The following is an 18,295-nucleotide window of genomic DNA, read 5'->3' as shown; positions in this document are numbered from 1 at the left end:
CTATGCAAATGTAAATACCATGAAATTTCTGACCATACAAATTTAAATGTTGGTGATAGGGAAAAGGAAATTATTAATTTGCAAGCCAGCACAGCACAATGGGTAGAGGCTCCCTGAGTAGGGGTCTACACTGCCCTGGGCTGGACATGTCCCATCCCAGCCAGCCCCAGCTCACCCACTGCAGGGCACTGCTGACCGTGAAGATGCATTTAAGGGGGGGCAAAGATATGCCACAAAGGCAGAGGAAGAAGGAAAAACCTGAGAAATGCCCCTGCAGACAGCAAGGGCAGACAAGAGGTTGAGGGATGGGGTGCCCCAAATGCCAAAGGAGAGATTCCACTGCAGAGATCATAGCAGAGCAGAGGGGATTTCCTGAGGCCCAAGGAAAACCCACACTACAGCAGGATTAACTTGGAGAACTCCAGCCACTGGAAGCATCCATGCAGTGGGAAATGGCCCATCTAGGTGTTCTCTTAGTGCAGGTGAAAAGAGAGGGAAGGAGCAGAGAGAATGATGTTTTATGTTTTACTGAGTGACCAAGTGCCCATTCCCACCCTCTATGCTGCTTGGGGGTGGGGGGTGGTGTAGAGGAGTCAGCAGGAAAAGAGTGAATAAGGAGAAAAGTGTTGTTTCAACATTTGTCTTTGTTTCTTACTCCCAAAATCTATTTCAATAAGTTCTCCTAACTTCCCCTAAATCGAGTCTGTTTTGCTTGTCATGGTAATTGGTAGGTCCTGTCTGTGTCTATCTTGACCCAGGATCTTTGACATCCCACATCCCCCCCTGCCCCTCTGAGGAGAGTTTGGCTGCTGGGCAAGCCTAACCCAGCACAGTAGCTGAAAGGCTTGGGATGGTCCTCCAACTTGGAGCAAACCTGATGCAAACTTTTAGCCAAATGCATCTCCCTCCATCTAAGAAACTATTATAGATGCTAAAGAACTTTCTCTCTAATGATAGCAGTTCTGGTTTGCATGACAGCTTCTAAATTCAAATTCCATCTAAAAATAGTATTATATTATGAAACTTTAATGTTTCATTTTATAGGGTACTTGGAGGAAGGTTCTTCTACATTGTATAGCAGTGAAATTAGATATGAAGTTTTGTCCTCAGGTACAAGAAAGTTGCAACCAAACTAGCTGATTTACCTGGCCAGACACTGATTTCACATCGATCTGTACCCGCTGTAACCCCAAATCCTATTATTTATGTAGTCAGGGGTCAGAATAGACATTATTTATTTATTTATTTATTTATTTGTTTATTTATTTTGGTAGAGTGCATAAATTAAGTAAATGGCAAAACTTTTGAATCATGGCCAGGTTTTCATCAACTATGTTTTTTATGTCACAGTTACTAATTATAAAGCTAAACAAAGCAAAATAAAATACAGCCTATTGCTAGTCTTTTGAAGGAGGTGTGAAAAATTTTAAAAGACAGGGCATTGAAATGTAGTAATGCAGACAATAAATATAAGTAAAGATGAGTGTAAGGTTTAAGGAATTAAAGAATAATATTTTCTCAAATGCTTTTTGGAAGATGCATTTTGATAAGCATTTGGAAGAGGGAGAAGACTGTGATGCACAAGAAATTGAAGAATGACTAGGGACCAAAGGGAAGCTGAGAAAGAGAAGGATAGAAAAATAAATGAATTATAAGAAGAGTGGTTTTGAGTTGAAAAGAGAACAAGGCAAAAGTGACAGACACATAATAGAAGTATTAGAATGAATGTGATGGGAAAATCTATCACTGCAAAGTCAAACAAACAAGTTTAAATTTCAATAAGTCTATCTATAAATTAATTATAAATTCTACAAAATTAAATTTGTATTGTTTGTCTTGTATGGATTAATAAACCATGCTCAGCTATTGCCTTTATGTACAAAAATTAAATATATAAAAATTTAAAAATAGCAAACATTTCATAAAAAAGACACTAAAATACAGATTTCTATCAGTAAAACTTACCGTATTCTTTCAAAGGTTTAACAGTACTTTAGTGAAATAGTAATGCATCAGACTTTAAATAGTTAACCAAATACAACTCATACCACTAAAAGTAATAATATAAAACAAAATACACAACTTCAATAATGTTTAAGAAATTATCTTCTCTAACAGTATTCTCTGAAGTTATTAAGATCATCGGACTTCCTCTTTCTTCTTTATAAGGCTAATTCAGTATTTTCAAGATCACTTAAACTTCCTGAGGCTCAGCCCATCTTTATAAAACGTATTGTCTCATTTCTGCCACTGACTTGCTAAGCAAGTTTTCCTACCTGACTCATTTTCCTATCTAACATGATAAATTCTCTAGGGTAGAGACTTTCCTTCACTGGGTATACATATACCAGTTATGCCACTGACACAAATAGAAATGAATATATTATCCTAATATTGGTGTCATGTTTTTAATTTGTGACTGTTGCCCTCAATGCATGTTATATAAGTTTAATATTGCCACTTTTCAGAAAAAGGAGAAAACAAGTTAGAGGCGAGAAAGATTATTTATCTGGCAAACACTATGTAAGAAGCTTTATGCAGCAGAGAGCTGTATAAAATTGTGTGTTGTCGGCCCAAACCATGAAATGTCTGACCTACCCCTTCCTTTCCTCTCCAGGACTAAAACATGAGTACAAAAGAAGCTGAAGCAGGTCCATTAGTTTGACCTAGGAACTAGACAAACTACTTAATAAATAAAGTTGTGAAAACTGATCCATCTTCATTCCTCTTCTTTCCAGGAGTGTAGAGAATCATCCCTTACCCAACAAGAAGTCTTTCTGTTAGGTTGTTTGAGTGACCATGAGCACAAAGGAGCCCAGTGGAACAATGACAGTTGGGGAACGCCAAGCAGCTTATCAGGAGGCTCTGGCCCTGGAGGATGTGGCACTTGCCAATTCAAGTCAAGGGAAGAGGCTTTTCCTAGAGCAAGGCTGAAGGAGAGGCTTTCCCTGAGGAAAATCTTTTAGACTGGAGATGGGGATATGGGCTACTGCTACAGGGTTATGGGCCTCATTATGGGATGATGTGAAAGAGCATTTTGGGCAAGACTTGGTGTGTTTGGGGAAAAGAGCCAACACTTAACAAAGGAAGGAATCAAGGTGGTTTGAAGAGGATGAAGCATGGGAAAACAGGGTCAGGGTAAAAGAAGCCAGCTGAATGATAGGAGAGGGACTAGTCAGTGTGTTTGCGTGGTCAGGCCCTGCCTGATCTTTAAAATCTTCTGTAGCTACCTTGGGGAGACTCATATCTATGCATAGAGGTCTAGGTACCAGCCACTGGATAGGGCAGCAAATCTAGAGACCCATGCATCTGTGGTGTCATCACCTAGAGAAACTGGAGTGTGTGTGGTGGAGCTGTGCATGCCAGCATGTGCAGTTACCAGAAACTTCTAGCTGGTCTAGCAAGCCAGCAGGATAAGAGATTTGAGACTCAAGTTCTAGAGTAGCAAGAATGTTGGGTCAGATCTTGGAGAGTGAGTTTGAGAACTGGTACTGGAGGGACCTGGAGGTCCAGGCCAGCTCCTGTAGACACCATGAGAACTGAAGTTTAGTGAGGACCAGAAGTGGGAATCATCTCTGGAGAGGCCTGTTTATATACATTTGTTCATGAAGTCAGAGTGAAATCCAGGGACTGGGTAGACTGGATGCCCACTCAGGCAAGTTACTGGAGAGATAGATCTTGTGTCTGTCTGTCAGTGTCTGTGCTTTACCAAAGGTGTTCTGACTATCAGCAGATGGACTAGGCTGTGGCCTTGCAGGCTCATATGTCCAGGTGCCAGTGATGGGGAGACCTGTGATCCAGGGGTAGCTGCTGCAGAGTCTAAGCCCAGCTGCTGGAGGGACCCACACAGAGTTGTGTCTAACTAATTAGCCTTCATTCTCATTAGTCAGAGATGGGAACAGGGAAAGGATATTGATGCTGTTTGTGTGAGTGCATTCTCTGTCCATGCTGTGTGTGTATATATACACACAAACTTGGTGTGTATGTGTGCACATGTGTGGCTATTGGAGGCTCAGGCTCAGCCTCACTGCTGGTTGTGCCTGTGAATGTGAAGCTATAACAGTCCTCTCTCCATTTCCCCACTGGATTAACTCCTATTGCTTTTTCCTGTAGGTAATTAGCTACATTTATTTTAGTAATACTCTTTTTCCAAATAACAATCTTCATACTATTCATAATCAGTGTGAAAATAAAATACTTTAAGCAGGAAAAGAAGCAGTCAACCATTCTATTTTTGTATGCCTTTACAATTTTTATTCTAGATATACGTAATCTAATTCAGGATAATGATGAAAAGGTCTACAAACATTAGATGCTGAAGTAAAAACTTATTGAAAAAAACCACAGAAAGTGAGATTTTTTTGCCATGCTGTTCTCCTATTTCTAATCAGGAATATTACTTCAGACAGCAATGCTATGTCATTGTGTTTTGATAAAATTAAAATCAAATATTGGTTTCTCTAGTGGTACGGAAATATCTGCACCTCAATACTAACATTGCACTATCACAATTCTGTCAAGATATTTTAGGAAAAATAGTTTTTCATCTGAGATTAGTTACATTTTTTAGATAATCCACTCCTACATATAGCTAAATAAAAATGCACCTGCAAAAATTATTTCTAGAATAAAGATAAAAGTGTTCCTAAAAATGCATCAGTCACTAACTCTCAGCCTGAAGGGTTGAAAAATATATTCTTAGGATATTCTCTTTTTAAGGAAATTTCCGCCACTTTGAATAGCAATTTTGCTTAAGGAATATAGTGAGAATACTTAAAGCACAGTGAGGCTGTCATGCTCAACAACTGTTTTGTCCTGCAGAGCCAAGGGTTAGAGTGTTGGTTCTCTTTTGATGCCAGCAACTTCTTTTAATGTCTTATTTTCTCTTGTCAAATCCCAAACTATTCAAGACCCGCTTCTCCTTCTGATTTCATAGGTCAAGTGAAACAAGACAAGCAGATGAGAGGAGATCAAGTGATTAGCACAGGTAAGTAAAACATTTCAAAGCTAGCAGGTCAATGTAAATGCCTGACTGAAAGAATGTCATTAAGTTTTATTAAATTAAATGTGACTACCTGGGTGCTGAAATGCAGATAACCAGGGATGTGTATTATGGTCATTTGCTGAGCCCACAGGATCAAATAATTAATAGTTATTTCATTAGTGCAGTTCTCTTAATACTTGAAATGTTTCCCAAACACCGTCTAATTGGAGAAACTTAATGTCAGTTTAATTAGTCAATGATCATACCCTGTGTGATTAATAAGTGTTTTATAAATATTTTTTGTGCCTAACAAAGGCACAGGGACATCAATATTGGGACTAGAAATCAAGATAATACTCATCAGCCTCCTTTTCTGTCCTGCCTTCCTTCTAGAATTGTAATAAGAAGTTACATGGCACCCACTTACAAATGAAACTTAGCTGCTTCTGAGCCTGGAAGAATCCAATGTAACTATCAGGCCCTTCTTGGCATCTTCCCCTCTTTATCCCCACCAAGCATTTAACCTACAACCATTATTTAATAACATATGGGACTCAAAGCATAGCCTGGAATCACATTGTGTCAAGCATTCCACATATTTGTGCTGAGCTACTCTCTGCAGTATACAAAATAGGAGAAATTATGATTTCTTTGCCAGCATATATACAGACACTGATAGAGTGATCCCTAGTTCCATTTGGAATGTTATTACCACACTGTAAAAGATTCATAGCAAGAAAAAAAAAAAAAGGCTGTTAAGGGAAAAAAAAAAAACAAACCACCAAAAAAACCCCAAAACACTAATTCAAAAAATTCTGCCCAAACATCAAAGCAAAGAGGCATAAAGTATTGTCAAGATAGCAAGAAAAAAATAAGAAAAAAAATCTCTATATCTAGATTAATGAGAAACATTGCAAGAATACAGCATGTAGAGCCAAAACAGAAGAGGAACAAACAATTTTTTAATATCTTGAAACTGCACCAATTTGGTTTAATCCAGAAAGCACTGGCTGCTTGCAAGGACAGAGAGCCCAGTGGACAACAGGTAGTGTACTAGTGTACTAGAGGTGACCCCTCCTCATTTTACAAAGGACACTGAGGTGCTGGAGTGCGTCCAGTGAAGGGCAACAAAGCTCATGAAAGTCTAGAAACATGTCTTCAGAGGAGCAGCTAAGAGAGCTGGGTTTGTTTAGTCTCAGGGAGGAGCTCATCCCTCTCTACAGCTCTATGAAAGGAGGCTGGTGGGGACCAGTCTCTTCTACCAGGCCTTCAGTGAGAGGGCCTGAGGAAATGGCTTTAACCTGAGACAGGGGATATTCGGGATGGATAACAAAAAAAATGTTTTCACTGTTAGGGTGGTCATGCATTGGAATAGGTTGCTTAGGGAGGTGGTGGAGCCACCATCCCTGAAAATGTTTTCTGGGTCTGGCACTGCATGATAGTTTAGTGGTTTAGGGGTTACAGCAGTAGTGCTGGGTGGATGGTTGGTCTGGATGCTTTTAAAGGCCTCTTCTAACCTTGACAATTCTATGATTCTATGATTCTTAGTCAGTTTTTGGCCATGAATTTATGAAAACCCCTGTAAAGCAAAATTTTCTGGTAGTTTGTGTAACATGAATTAAGCTTCAGTTCAGCTTCCCATTTGGACTCCAGGAGAAGCTTTGAAATAGGTTTTGAGGCATTGCCATACCTTTCAGAGCTGACACTGCAAGCTGGAGAATGTAAACGTTGAAGGCAAAGTAAACAAAAATGTTGGTAGTAAGACCATACTTTAAAATTTGCAAGTGTCACCAGGAAGTCTTATACAAGGACATATTTGTGGAAATTAACCTGCAAATTTACTCTCTCAGAAGGATAAGTGGATGTAGGGTGGCAAAGATGCGCTGGAAATGACTAAGTAAATTGTTCACTATTTTGTGGCCTGCAAATGGAAGATGTGGAAAAAGCTTCTTTGGTGATAATTTTATAGAAAAGAAATGGTTCCTAATTGATGAGCATTACGCAGGTTCAGACGCTGCATCAGAGGCATAAAATGGTGTTAATGAGAGGTGACATTAAATATTATGTAAGTTAGGCTTCATGTCAAAAAAGTATGGTACTTTAACCATGGTTCAGGCATTTTCAAGTTCTCTTGCTACATGTACAGAATACAGCTGTCCAGACTAGTTATATTTATTCATATGGAATGAAACAGCGCAATGTAGATGAATCAGCACAGACCATAGAAGGAAGCACAGCAGCAGCGGCACTGTGACACTCTGGCCCAGCAGCTTTGTATCACACTTACAAAGTTTCTGATTTGAGAAATAGTCTGCTATTTCTTCAGTAAGCTCTTTTGTGCATTAGAGATATCAAAGCAGACTGACAGCTGACCTGAACTGGGATGTCAGCATATACTAAAACTATGTGGGTTTTTGTTTTCTTTTGGTTTGTTTGGTTGGTTTGCTTTGATTTTGTTTTGTTGTTTGTTTGTTTGTTTTTTATTTAAAAGTTAAGGGATGGACAGGGTGCAGGTGGTCTCATGAGAGTCCTCTAAAAAACATCTATTGTTCAGAACCTTTGAGTTTATTTTAATTTGTTCAGGCTTGAACTATAAATTGCGAAATCTTATGTATTCACTGGAATCAAAATCCTGACTTTCTATGAGTTTCCCTCTAAAGCACTCAGTTAATTGGGTTATTTGTGATGGGTAAAAGCATGTCTTTCTTGGAAACATTTTGTCTTGTTTCCAAATGCATTGTGACATTCTGGATTCAATGAAGCTTTCAGTTTATCTGGGGCCCATTAGCACATGTTTTTCATCACCCAGGACCAAAATAGAAAATGGCCTTATTTCTTATTCCTAGGAATCGTTAATGTTAGGTGTGATAGTCATTAAGTCTCCTGATTTAGAGGAAATAACAACAATGATGTTTTTCTTGGGGGATGGGGAGTGGCAGGAATCATGATGCTGTACAAAAACTGTAATCTCTTACTGGAATGTGGCTTTGGACTATGCTAGGAATTGCTTACTCATGCTGAGCTGCCCCTGGGAGTCATATGAGACTTTTGTTGTGGTCACATGCTTGTAATCACCATGGTGTAGGATGTTTATCAGAATCACTGAGGGAATAAAAGCACTGTGCTTTTTAAAGCAGGACTTGTGGTATGAAATACGGTTGCTTCATTTTCTGTAGAATAATGAGCTCACAGAAACTTTTACCAATGTTCATTTGAATATGGTCATCCCCCTCTCTACACAGTCTTATTTTGTACTTTAAAAGGTGCAGTAACAATGTGCTTGTTCTTACTAAAGTGTTAAAAGCACCATTAAATTATAAAAGATAGCTTATAGTTAGTTTTCATTTTAATCTTATTTGGATGTTAAAAATCAGTACAACAGATTAAAAACTACTCAGATTACATAAGTATACAATGAGGACTGGAACTATTTCATTAGGAAAATAAAATTCACTCTATTTTAGATTAATACATTTATTGTTTTATGAATTTTAGCCAATGGGCCAAAAGCTCACAAGAAGATATTTATATGCATCTAAAAGTAAAGAATCCTAGAGATAAATTTCCAGTGACTACATCTGCTTCCAGAGTACTCATGGAGGTGAAGACAAACCTTTCTCTGAGAGATACAAATTGCCTGTATAAACATATTCACTATTACACCTCATGCTAAGTTCAGAGACCTGAATGAAAATCCCACATGCAAATTTTCCTGGAGCCCTGTGTTAGATGAAAAAAAAAAGTTTGAAATAGTGGTTTGCATCCTCCAAAATCTTTTCTCACATGAATAGTGCATTAATTTTACAATGTGGTTCTTAACCCTAAGCAGACAAAGAAAGTCCCTTCTGTGGACTGGTGAATAGGCCAGTGTAGGGTTGGATTGTTCCTAATATTCAACACTGTTAATACTTCTATAAGTAATGAGATATATACTCTGCAACAAAAATAGTATTATGAGAAGACTCCACCTAATGTCAATGTAGAAGCTTTTCTCATGTGAATAAGTCTTCTGATAAATGCTCATGGATGTCTCTGCAATATTTCTGCAACACAGAAGAAGTGAGTGCTTTCAGAACCTTACATAAACAGAAAAATAGAAAGAAAAGAGTATATTAAGAAACTAGAGCCCCTATGCCAAGCCTGTAACTAGGGAATCAGAGGCTATATTTCTGGCTTGAACTATCTACAACTATTAATTAGCAGATACATTCTTTTAGCAAAATTAACACGCAAGAGATTCAAAGCAGTCATATTTGTATAAGTATAGAAAAGACATGTAGGATAAGAAAATTTGAATAGATCTCATCCTACTTTTACTTACCTCCTTTTAATCTTTAGAAAAGAGAGATTTTTAAAGCATCATTTTAAACCTGGCTCAGGATAAATCTTAGTATTAAAATGCATATAACGCCTTCATAGTTTTTAATCACATATTGCAAAGGCAACATTTAGTCACCAAAAAGAAATGTACTCTAGTAAAGGAATGATGATTAAGCTAAAACCATACCTTTTTATTGATTAAAGATTACTCTCAGTGTTGGAATCATAGGATGAATTAACACTGCAACATCATAAATTCAGAGATTGCTAAATACAAGTGAGTGTACTTCTAGTGCCATCTCTGATAGCCACATCTGCCTGAGGGCTGTCAAATAAACCTATAATTAAAAAAAACTGTTCCTGATTGATCTGATTTTTTTTGGTAAAGAATAAAAATATGGAATGAGTGAAGCACTTTGATCTAAGAAATAAGTTTCTGCCCAAAATAGACCTTATTTTTTATGGACTTATTTTGAACAGCTGTTTAAAACAGTCTGAGTTTTTTTCCCATCTAAACTCATGCACATCTGGATTAAATATTCTTTGGTGCAGGGCATGCAATTAATATGATAAAAGAAAGTAGTCAGTGGGTACCCTGATTGGCTGCTAGAAATTTCAAACCATAGCATGTCCCTGGCATAAGATCAAGTGTCACATATTGGATGCTCATCACATGTGAAATACCAGGATGCCAACTGCTCCTCATTTACCATGCAACTCTTTGGCCTTCTCCCAGCAGCTGGCTGGTATCCATTCAAAATTCACAGGTTGGTGGGACTGTGATCTCAGCAATCTTTTATTCCTCAATTTGCTTTATTTTTTGCTCATGGCTTTTCCTCTCTCTCTTCTCGATGATTGCTAGTTTTCTTCTTTTTTCTCATTTGTACATATATATGTGCCTTCCACTCCTCTGTACTCTATAATCTCTGCCTTTTCACCTGTTTTTTTTTTTCCTTTTCCTTTTCTTCTCCCCCACTTCCTTTTTTGGTTCACTGGGTTTTTTTCTTCCATGTCACTTTCCCTTCTCTGCAATTTTGTCTAAAATTTTAGTGTGTCATTCCTTCAATTTTGCCTTCCTTTGTAAATCATTTCAAGCCAAAGCACACTAATATATTACATTATCATATATTGGCAATATGTGTGCAATACACATGTTATCTGGATAGAGGGCTGTAATGTAATGTGGTTTAAAACCAACTACATTAAACATCCTTCATTTGGTGTTTTAATCTTTCTTGCCATTAGTCTTTTTATTTTCTGGTAAGACTGAACTGCCAAATTGCAGATTACAACCACAGAGGAGTTCTTCTTATTCTCTAGGGTTATGTGATGATTTTCTTAAATTCTGTCTTAAAGAAAAGCCTTATACTATGTTGTTAGTCATCACAGCATTGGTGATTTTAAGATCATTTCACATAAGGGGAGTTTCCTGCCTTCAATAGTCCTAGGAGGTCATTAAATTGTTGTAATATCCTTATTTTGCATTTTCACACACCATGTTTAACAGTGTTGTGAGATATCCATTACATTCCTCACAGCAGTTACTTTTAGACCATTACAAGTTTTCTCAGTAAGTTTTCTCTGTGTCATTCAATAAATATTGACCTCTTGAAGCTATGTGATTAATGAGTGATTAATGTTATGTTAGGAATCAAGTTGAACCCTGAGCTGCTATATCTCAATTTTGTGCCTGAAGTTGAACAATTCATTTGGTTGTTACTAAAATATTATTCATGTGAGCTCTATAGAACTGATCCTAGCAGTAGAGCACTAGATTTTCTTAGGGTTTTTATCACCTGTTCCTACAGTCATAAGAAACCATAATTAGGCAGTCTAGAAATATCATCCTTAAGTTCTCAACAGTAATCAAACAATCTGGAAGCCTGAGAAGCAGATAGCTACAAGTAAAATATGTTCACTTCTGACAATGGATGATATTTCAGAGAATGTTTTTATAGATGTACATTTCCAGAATCCTGAATTTGCATAAAGCACAATCTAGGTGAAGGAGTCTGGGTCAACAGGTCATCCTTGCAATCATATACAACACTTTTTATTATTTTTTTGCAAAGACTGTCATCTGTTTCCATGAGTGCCCTCTTGCATTGTAGTTTAACATGATGTAGTTTATATCCTTCATCTTCAGTGTATGAAGCACCAGGATGTTTTACCAGCTGATACACTCTGAACAGCTAAGTACACTGCACTCTGCCTATATATTTTATTATGAGGAAAAAGTTATAGTAAACTTGATGTTCAGAGCCCATTTCACTTCTTAAAGCCTGAATATCATGTGGAAATGTCTCAGTTAATGAGTTTTTAAAATCATAATGTTAATAGTCTTTAAACTGAAGTGTTTGGGAAAGAGGAATAAAATTTACAGGTAATTAAATTTCCTATATTACAGCTTTCTTTCTTGTGGCACTATCCTTTGGTCAGAAATAGTGTGGTAACAAATTAGCACTAATAAACTACAACAATTACCCCACACCTCTAGAGAACATTAGCCTCATCTAGTGTTGCCATCAAAGTCTTAAGGAAGGCCAATCTAGATGAGCATTTTGTTCAGAAGTAATCTGTAAAATGCTTTTGCCTCTTACCTTATCATTGACTTTCTACCATAGTAAATTAATTGGATATTAAATGTTAAACAAAATTTCTTGTGGTATCTTTTGTCCTACTTCATCAGCAAGTGGGGTATGTGTTCAAAATTGCACTGATAATGTAAAATGCCTTCAATGCTTCCTTGATATAATCTCAGTGGCTGAAGCAAATAACTCCTACTTACATCATGAAAGCTTTAAAAAAAAAGATGGTATCTGGAAAAGAGTGGCTCAATTATTCCTCTCCTGTCTGAACAGAGAGAGAAGGAAGGGGGGAAAAAAGAAAGTTAAGTATGTCATTAAGAATTGTCTTAAAATTCCTCATATATGAATGAGCAAAAGCAGTACAAGATAAGTAGTAAATAAAATATGCATATTAGCTATTTGATTTGAATATCTACAAAGCAGAGGGCTGTATTTGAATTAGTCATCCTTGCCTCCCTTTTTAGTCACTCACTGGAGAAAAATAGGAACTTCAAAATTGTAATTCATGCAATTTATTTTTAGGTTTTACATAAGGATGAGCATGAGATATGACAGAAATGCCCTATTTTTACCTTTCAACTATAAATGGAGTTCTGACAACCACATTTCAGATTATTATGTCTATAATGTAAATGTCTAAGATCATGTGGTATCAGTGCATAATAATGGAAGAGGTGGACCCGTACATAAATGGCATCTTTCTTGGAATGGAGGGTAATTACGGTAATAGGGAGGGGAAAAAAAGTTTCCTGCAGACACAGACACACAAAAGCTCTTGAGCAGATGGTGGTGGAAGATCAGCCAGAACTCCATGTACCCACATAGCCAAGCAAATGTGCAGATCAAACCTCCTTCCTTTTCTGAAACACAAGTATTGAATCAGAGCAGAACTATTATTCTGCTAATGAATTAATGGATTTACAGTTAAAAAAGAAAACAAAACCAACCCCAAAAAGCTATTGTAGAATTTGTCATTGTTTCACAGATCAGAGGTTACAAAAAATCTTGATTCCTTCAGATTGAGGACTGGAAGTTAAGATGTGGAAACAGGCGAATGCAGTGTCTTGTAAGGAATTACACTAATTGTGTGATTCAAATTCAAGATTGTAGTATTCCCAGCATACTGAACTTGGAGTTTTCTTAGTTTAAGAATGCTTGCCAGGAAGCAATTACACATCTCATACTGAAATAGTCATAGGAATGAAGAATACTAATGCAACAATTGCAGGAATAGAAAAGGAATCAAACCATTTTCTGTTCTAAGTAATATTTTGGTATTTAATAAGGCAGTCCTATGTAGACATCTTTCCTTTTTAGATTCAAAAAAACCATTCATAAATTAAAACTGCAAGCCACCAAACATTTGTACAATGTACCAATATTTTCTTTCTATTTTCACAGCAAAATTTTATTTGTAAACTAATATACTCCTTTCTGCTGAAGTTAAACCTTTGTCTGTGCGAATAAGCTTCACTAAAAATTTTTAATCTGTATGTTTTCCTATTAATTATGTTACTCAGGTTAGGTAAGGCTGTTTCCTCAGCACCCAAAATTATTTCCTTGAAACAGCAAGAAAAGGCCCAAAGCAAGTGCAATGGGGACACATCTAAAGAGAAATATACTGAAAAGTGAGCAGGATGAAAGAGGAAAGGGTGGTGCAAGACAAAGGAAGGCAAATATCTTTTTAATTCTTAAATTAAAGACAGAATTTGAACACATTGAAAGGTTATTATACTTTAATGATATCTCTAGTTTTCAGTACAACACTGCCTGGTAATGCACCCAAATCCCATTGCTTTGCAGAGCTTTGCTAATGCTGCTCTATCCTTGAAGATTAGAAAAATGTCAGCCAATCTGTCCAATCAAGTTACCAGAACAGTTTACTTTGACTTATGAAATCTTTTGTTTAAGTCCATTCTCAGTTTGTTGCTGGCTTTTAGGTGTCATGTTCTTGCAAACAAAGAATTGTGTAACTTGCATAAGTAGTGACAAAAATGACAAAGGCAATATTAAATTGTCATTAAAAAAGAAGTACAAAAGTGCTGATTTGGACTGTAAATCATGCATGGATTTACACTGAGCTCAGCTTCCAATTATCTAACGTCATGTTAAAACACTTTATTTCAAAATAGAGCACTGTATGATCTGGAGGTTAAGATTTGCTCTCTTCTTGTCTTGAAGGTCAGTTATTGCCAACTGTTTTTGCCCCCAGCATTTCCTTTCAAACAAAGACCCACTATATATAAAATACAAGCTCATTCTGTTTATAAAGGATATATAATTTATATTCTCAGTGTACCACATGCAATTGTTGGCTGTGCTATATGGATGAAGGAATATGTGAATAACTCTTATGTGTTGCATAAAAAGGCAATGCCTAATATACAATGCAATGACAGATCATTTATTTCAGAAAAGAAGCAGACAGAAATCTTACAAAAACTAATAAACTCCCAAAACACTTAAGTGTATGCTTTTGGGGGTACACATGACATTTTCTAATAGTATCCACTGGAAAATATCAGCTTTAATATTTAAGGTCCCAGATTTACATATCAATTCACATCAGAGGAAGGATAAAACTTAAGAATGGTTATAAATCTTTGTCCACTTACTTCCAGACATGGATACGTATTTCACTATAAATATTCAAAATTACCTCAGAATCTCTTTCTTTTTTTTTAAATTTATTTGCTTCCTTCTTTCTCTTATTTAAAGCAAGACAACTGTTGTATTACTTTTCCTTAAAAAGGTAGATCTTAATGATCTGGATCTGCTGATCTCTCTTTTCTACACTATTTTCTTGTAAACACTGTTTTCAATAATGGCTTTGGAGGAAGTTTCTGCCGTACAGTGTATATTAATAACTTCCTTGGAAACTCAAATGTACTTTCTACTGGCACTAATTGTCTCTGTCAAATGAACTGATGGTTTCTAATTGGAATGCATTCACAGAATATCACTGTGTTTGGCACTAATTGGCACTTCTGCTCAGAAGCTGAGAGGCTAAGGAGAGAATGAAGACTGAAACGATCCTTTAATTTCTGGAAGATGTTTTTATATATGTCAGAGTTCAAGTGCATGAGCAATGTAAGACAGGGATCTAGCTGATGGAGAAAGACCTTAAGACTGTAAGTTTTTCAAGCATTTTTGCCACAACTACTTTGTAACCTCTTCCCCAAATGATCAGCAAGAAAATCCTTCTATCTGCCCACAAACTCTTAAATGTTCTCATTTTCTACAGGAGATAAAGATCTGTCATGGAAAATTAAATTATGTAAACTTTCCTTCTATCAAATTGATGCTCACACATATATAAAAAATACATCAACTGACAGTTGATTTTAAGGTGGTTGAGACCTGAGGATCATACATGTAGTGGCCAAAATGCTTTATTCTGGCCAAGAACAAAACAAAATTTTCAAAGTAAAGTATGACATATATACAGAAGATAAAATATAGAAGTCTTTTACATTTAAAAAATATCTTCTTCCATTCATTATATCTTATTTTTAATAATTGAGCTGTTATAAGATATTATGAAAGGCATGAACTTGCAAATTAACAATGCAGATTAAATCAGTTTGAGTGCTCTGGGTTTTCATCTGACAATTGACATTCATCAGCCTTTTTTTTTCAGTAAATCCTCTTGATATATCAGTTCATAAGCTTTTTCAAAGTATTTGTGGAAACACTCAAACAAATGCTAAAGAATCTGATTATCCTTAAGGATTGAAATATCCCTATTTATGCTGTTGCTCTGTGCACTTTTCATTATGTGTTTTAGTTCAATGTTCTATTAGATAACAACACTGTACTTCCTTGGCTGGTTATTTTTCAAGGAAGGATAAAAATATTTCCATTATATAGACATTTCCTCCACAGTAATTGTAATTACCATATAATTATATATAACAATGTAAAACTATGTGATATTATGGCAGGTGATACAACAGGCATGGAATGTTCAGCCCAAGCAGGAGAAAATGAAGATTCCATATTCAAAGTCATAGACACCCAAAAGAATCCCATGCATCTCCCAGGCAGAGAGAAGCAGAAGGCAGAAACAAACACCAGAAAGATGGTGTTGAGTTTGTTACCAGTGATGTAAGGTTTTGTAATGGAGAAAAAGAAAGAGTCAGGGACAAATTAATCATGAAAGATGTTCTCCAGGGGAATTGCCAGGCCTATTAAAAAAAAAGTAACTCTTCAGAAAGAAAAAAATGGCCACATGGTATGAAAGGGATCATGATTTGATAAATCATTGATAAGTTTCATGAGAAGAAAAACTAATTTGATTTGTTATGAAGGTTCAATTTCCCTGGTTTTGTTTCTAGTTTACTAGACTCTGCATTTTTTTGTGCTGTTTTGTGGCTGCTTTACATTTTTCTTATCTTTTATTTACATTACATTTTTTCAAAGAAAGTGCCAGTTTAGGTTTCATTGATCTTTGTTATTATAGTAGGAATAAATTCATATCTTCCTATCAGTTGTGCACACACTGGTAAATGAGCTGACCCAGGTTTATTTGTTATCTGCACTGATGTAAGAGCAGAAAGTTTAGCCTTTAATAGTTTGCATTTCTTTTATTCTAGCACTCCCAAGATATGCTCCAGAATGTTGCTTCTCTGTTTAAAAAAAAAATTGTTATAAAAGTCAGATATTAGATCTATTTTTAGCTACTGGCTGCAGCAATAATTTCATGATGGGTACCCATATTTGCTAATTGTATCTTTTACGTTGCACTGTCTCCCCTAACATCCTCATTGACAAACAGATAAATAAATAGAAAGGTGGATTGAAAATTGCCTAGATTGCTGGTTCCAAAGAGTTGTAATAGAGGGCATAAAGTTCAGTGGGAGGCCCATCAATAGTGGCATACCACAGGAGTAATCAGTGGCACTGATTAGCAACTTCAATAATGACTTTGATAATAAGGCAGAAAGCATCCTTAGGAATTTTGCAGGTGATACAGAATTGTAAGGAGTTATTAGTACACCATAGGGCTGTGCTGCCACTTGAAAGGTCCTCAAAATACCAGAGAAATGGACAAACAGGAGTCCCAGGAAATTCAGTGAAGGGAAATGTCAAGTCCTGAACCTGAGGACGATCAACCTCTTGAACTGTTCAGTACAGGGACTGACTGGGTTGACAGGAAAGGGCTGGAGATTCTGGTGGACAGCAAGTAGAAAGTGAGCCATCAGTGTGTCCTTGCAATATGGAAGGCTAGTGGTACCCTGAGCTGCTTTAGGAGTGTTGCCAGCAGGTCAAAGGAGGTGATCTTGCCCCTCTATTCAGCATTGGTGAGATGTGTCTGGTGTATTGTGTCCATTTCTGGGCTTCGTGGTATGAGAGGTATGAAGATGTAAACCCAGTAGACGGACACTGAGAATAGAGTGAGAACAAACTCCAATATGGATTTGCCTTTCTCCTGCCCCCAGCAATGGGGTGAGGTGGGATAGAATAATCTCTTAGCCGTGCCCACATGGCTCCAGGCTCTGCACCCTCATGAGTGCCTTTAAAATTTAACTCTGTCCTGGCAGGTACCACACATCCTGTTTAAAGTGGCTTTATCTCTCTTGTTGAGAAATTAACTTAAACATGTATAACTTTAGCAGTAAGATTAATCAAATTCCCTAAATAGGACTATTCATATTTTAAAACAAGCACATATGCTTGAATCAGGGTCCACATGCTTCAGCTATTCCTCCTAAGGTTGTTTTTGGATTGGATCAAGTCATGTTGTCATGAGCCTCATGAGTAATCATATAATTGTGAATCATGCATTCAAAAAAAACAGGACAAATCATCTTTTTTTTTTTTTGTTATGCAGATAGATCATCTGACTAGCTCTAGATGCTTCTGAATGAATAATTGATTCTTGCCCACTATCCAGTGCTGTAGTCTGAGGTTTTTTGCCTGTATAGTCCTCTTTGAACTGTGCTATAAAGGCCATTCTACATGATCAGGTTTTATGGATAAAATGATGCCTTTTAAAATAATCCGAAACTTGAAACTCCTTACATTTAAACCACTGGAAAAAATGTGGGAAACAGCAATAACACCTGATGTTTTGTAGATGGGGACATTATAGAAAGATGCCTCCTTTTTTCAGACTTCACAGAATTTCTCCTTCACTTTTTACAGTGAGCCAAAGCTCTGCTTCTCCAGGAAAAACTGTTGCACATAGTAATCTGACTTAAAAATGCCACATATGTCAGCAAAAAAAAATCAATACTGCTTTGTGCAGATTTTTCTCTAGCTCTGCATTTGTGCCAACCTTCTGTACACTCCTCAAAGACCTGGTAAACCCCAGACTCAGTTTGGCTTATGATCATTTGAGTGCAGCATTAGTACATTTTACTTCTACAAACACTTTTTCCTCAAATCTATCTTCCTTGGG

General features: G+C 36.7%; 1 long non-coding RNA gene across 1 annotated transcript in view; it reads left to right on the top strand.

Moving 5' to 3' along the window:
• Positions 1–18,295, top strand: part of LOC135301763 (uncharacterized) — a 214,517-nt gene that overhangs the window by 10,171 nt on the left and 186,051 nt on the right. The window contains exon 3 of the long non-coding RNA XR_010363504.1: positions 4,937–4,987. This is a non-coding gene — a long non-coding RNA (uncharacterized LOC135301763). The remainder of the gene's footprint in view (positions 1–4,936; positions 4,988–18,295) is intronic.

The sequence above is a fragment of the Passer domesticus genome, chromosome 5, assembly GCF_036417665.1.
Source record: "Passer domesticus isolate bPasDom1 chromosome 5, bPasDom1.hap1, whole genome shotgun sequence".
Taxonomy (NCBI): domain Eukaryota; kingdom Metazoa; phylum Chordata; class Aves; order Passeriformes; family Passeridae; genus Passer; species Passer domesticus.
This window is presented reverse-complemented; position numbering and strand designations above follow the sequence as displayed.